This window comes from Hylobates moloch, unplaced genomic scaffold, assembly GCF_009828535.3.
Source record: "Hylobates moloch isolate HMO894 unplaced genomic scaffold, HMol_V3 SCAFFOLD_13, whole genome shotgun sequence".
NCBI lineage: Eukaryota > Metazoa > Chordata > Mammalia > Primates > Hylobatidae > Hylobates > Hylobates moloch.
In genome coordinates, this window is record NW_026652288.1 from 32585867 (window position 1) to 32590056 (window position 4190).

At 47.5% G+C, this 4190-nt stretch overlaps 1 long non-coding RNA gene across 1 annotated transcript; it reads left to right on the forward strand.

The window, feature by feature from the left end:
- The first annotated feature begins 2433 nt into the window (after positions 1-2433).
- On the forward strand, positions 2434-3768 carry LOC131380967 (uncharacterized). The gene is made up of 3 exons (XR_009209324.1): positions 2434-2564; positions 3134-3246; positions 3380-3768. It is a non-coding gene; the product is annotated as an uncharacterized LOC131380967 (long non-coding RNA).
- The last annotated feature ends 422 nt before the right edge of the window (positions 3769-4190 follow it).

The window sequence follows — 4190 nt, forward strand, 5'->3', positions numbered from 1 at the left end:
TTTCTTCTCAACTTGACATTCAGTGACATCACACTAGTACTTTGAAATGAGCCCTGGTGGGAATATTACAGCATGGAAATGGACAAATGCTAAACACCGGGGCATTTTCCCCTCTAGAAAGCCAGTTGTTAAACATTGACCAGAACACCACTGTGTGTGTATGTATGTTTCTTATTTAGTGTAATCTTCATAATAAACCCAGATATTCTCCATGGACTAACACTTGGCAACTTTCAAATCACTTTTAAATACGGTGCCCTACTCTCGCAATACCCCGTGAGCTATCCTTGTCCCCATTTTAAAGGAACATTGGCCCCAAGAGGTCACACGGCCAGGAAGGGACAGACCTGACATGAAAGGCCAAGCTTGCCTCCTATCAGCCCTGTTCCTGCTATGGCAGGCCCAGCAGGCAGATTTCTGGTTCTGAGCCAGGGTCCTGGTCACAAGGGCTGGAGGGACTAGGCCTGACCCCGTTCTCAGACGTCTGATAACAGGAAGTTTCCCCCAACACTGGGAGGCTTAGCTTAATAAATGAGTTTCCTGTTCTGCTTATTTGCGTACATTGAGTATTCTCATGCTACATTTGGGCCTACATAGGCAGGCTTCCAGGGGCCTCCAATCCAGGGGCTTGCATTTTCCAGGGGGACCGGCTGTGCCAGGGAAATGTGCCCTTGGCTGCCATGGAAAGAAGGGAATCTAGAACTTTTTAAAACCCGCCCCTTCAAGGTCTTGGCCAAGGCCATGGGAATTTCCAAATATTTCACTTGTCCCAACTGAGGTAGCAATGAGGACGCTTTGCTAGAACGAGGCTTAGAGATTTATGTCCCCATGGAAAATCCCCAGAAGTGAGGGAAACTTGTTCTAAAATGTCGAAAATAGCAGCAAACCGAACCAGCCCTCACAGATATCGCCTGCTGTAGAAACAGTGTCCTGAGGAAGAAGGCAAGAAGAGATTCCTAATTCCCAGGGTCTCTCTCCCCATACTTTAGGTTTTGTCAGGACCTACTGGTATCTCTTGGGATAGACAACTGAGTGAAAAGCTAGTCACGTCATGGAAAAATCACAGTGAAAGACCTTTTTAAGACAGAATTTTCCTTCATGTTAGGGGTTTGGGCAGCTGGGGCTATTCCACTCACATGATGCCCACTCTGATTACCGCACTCAGAATTCTTAGTTTGTCTCTCATATTCTGTCGCCACTACCTGGAGTTTCCACAGAGGGTGTCAAAGGTGACCTCCCTTACATTCTGAAGGATGTCCTGTCTGAGGGATGGGTTCCCAGAGGGCACTAGATGGGAATAGTGGTTTGTATTGCCGAGGACCCCAGAGATTTTAGAACGGAAGGACTTGATGCCATGGGCTTGCTGCTGGAAGGTGGATGATCCCTTACCAAGCTGCGGCCTCACACCCTCCTATGCTCCCCACCACCCCCACCGCTGGCTTGACTCCAGTGTGAATCTTTTCTTTTGAATCCTAAACACATGTCCCCTGAAGTGTTTCAGACAGGCAGGATCAGCAGCAACCCTGGCAGTGTTTGTGCAGAACCCCCAGAGCTGACACTGGTGACTGGGACATGTGACCTGGCACCCCCAGGTGGGTGGGCCCCAGGTGAGTCCACCTGGGCTCCAGCTGAGGAACCTGCCTCCGGAGTTCGGAGGTTGTGATGCATGGTACCGATGGACTCTGAATTCCAGACTCGGGACACAAGGGAAGATGGAAGGCAACTGTGTAAACCAAAGAGGCAGCAGCAGGAAGGTCCCAGCGAAAGCAGATCCACTGGGCAGAATTCCCCAAAGCCTCTCTGCAGTGTGGTTCTCAGACCAGCAGCATCAACTCACTTGGGGACTTGTTAGAAATCAATCTGCCTGTCAGTGAGAGGCCCAGGGGTTCCTGTGCTTGACGGCACTGCACTAAACAAAGCTGAGCCTTTGCTAACTCCTGTAGGTCTCTACCCACTGGCTAAGACTCGGTCAAGGGCACATCTAGGGCTGGAGTATTATTATACAGTGAGCAGAAGACATATGCAATTTAAAGAATAATGTTAAGGAGCGGGGGAACGCTGATTTTTTTCTCTGCCTCTCTTGTATATTCTATCATAAATGATCTGGACTCAGAAGAGATTTAAGTTTCAAACCTGGCTTAGTCAGTTAATGCTTGTGGGATCTCAACCAAGTCACTGACTTCTCTGAACGTGCTTCCATATTTCTACAAAGGAAACAATAGGTGACTCTGCTGAGTTGAGCACTTGTGAGTACCAAGCAGTAAGTGTTTTACACCTATTTACTCATTGAATCCTCCTGACAATCCATGTGACACCTATGATGTTATTACCCCCATTCGACAGGTGAGGACCTGAGGCACAGATGCTAACCAGCTTGCTGGAGAACACACACTCATGAGTGGCAGAGTGGAGCTCGGAACTGGGCAGGCTGGCTCTGGAGCCCTCACTCCATCCACACACCATGCTGGGACCCAGTGGAGTGACCAGCAGACTGGTTGTGTGGGTTAGGTGGAATAGTGGATATAAACCACACAGCCCAGCTCCTGACCCATGCTGGGCCCTCAGTAAGTTACTACTTTCATTATTATACATGCGTAGATGAAAGGTGGGTGGTAATAGTGATTTTCCCTAAGATGATGGAATTTTAGGTGTCTTTGCCTTTTCTTACCTGTTTATTCCTGAAATCAACATGTTCTGCTTTTGTCACAAGAAGAGAGGAAATAATTGTACTTTGTTTTTTTTTTTTTTTTTTTGAGACGGAGTCTCGCTCTGTCACCCAGGCTGGGGTGCGGTGGCACAATCACAGCTCACTGCAACCTCTGCCTCCTGGGTTCACGCGATTCTCCTGCCTCAGCCTCCTGAGTAGCTGGGACTACAGGCGCCCACCGCCACGCCTGGCTAATTTTTTTGTATTTTTTTAGTAGAGACGGGGTTTCACCACGTTAGCCCCTTGATATGGTTAGGCCTTGTGTCCCCACCCAAATCTCATCTTGAATTATAATCCCCGTAATTCTCATAATCCGCACATGTCAAGGGAGAGACCAGGTAATTGAATCATGGGGGTAGTTCCCCCATGCTGTTCTTGTGATAGTGAGTTCTCACGAGATCTGATGATTTTATACGTGTTTGGTAGTTCCTCCTGAATTCCTTCTCATTCCTGCCGCCTTCTGAAGAAGGTGCCTTGCTTCCCCTTCGCCTTCCTCCGTGATTGTAATTTTCCTGAGGCCTCCGCAGCCATGCTGAACTGTGAGTCAATTAAAACTCTTCCCTTTATAAATTACCCAGTCTCAGACAGTTCTTTATAGCAGTGTGAAAAGGGGCTAATACACCCTTCCTGACTTGCTTATGTGACTTGCTCATGTGACTTGCTCATTTCCAGCATGAGGGAGGAAAGGATAGAAGCCTTTCAGAGCCTGAGCCAAGCTCCTCCTCAAAGAAGCACAGAGGACACTTACTCCACCTCCATCCAGCTTTCCAAAAGCCACCACAAATGACCCGTAGGAGGGGCAGAGTGTGCCACTTGCTAGGGACCAGAACCTCTGGGGAGCGGGGATCATCTCTGTGTCTCTCTGCTTCAACTGCATTTAAGATGAACATTCTTAATGATAAACCTCTCCGTGTGTAAAGAAGGGCGTGGAAAAATGTATGTACTGGAGACTCGGGTAATGACTTTCTAAGTGTGGAAAATTTTCTCCCAAAGTGTTTCCAAATATAGAAAAGTCACATAATAAATGATGAGGGCTCATAAACCTTTCTGGCAGCAGTTGCGGGGGTCAGAACAAGGAAGAAGGAATTCCCAGCTCCCAGGGCCCCTCATCCCGTCTTCTGGGCTACTGTGCAACCAATGGTTCCGTATCTGTACCTACCCAGGGGCTCCTTAGATAAATAATTGAAGTGAAATATCAAACGTATTACTGTTTTTTTAATGTCACTGATAAACCCTAAAATAGACGCATTTCTCCCAGTTCTTCTGAACCAGGAGTGTTTGGGAAGTTGAGAATGTCACTGGTCACATTGTTCCTTTCTCTTGTGTCTCTAAAGGGTTTTGTTGTTTTAGGTTTGTTAATGGTTGTCAAACACATGCCTCAGACATTTTTAACCTCCTAGTAGCCTACTGGACTCAACACACTGACACAAGCCCTGATTCTCTGCTGACTGCATTTACCAAGATTGAGTCCTCTAGTTGTCAG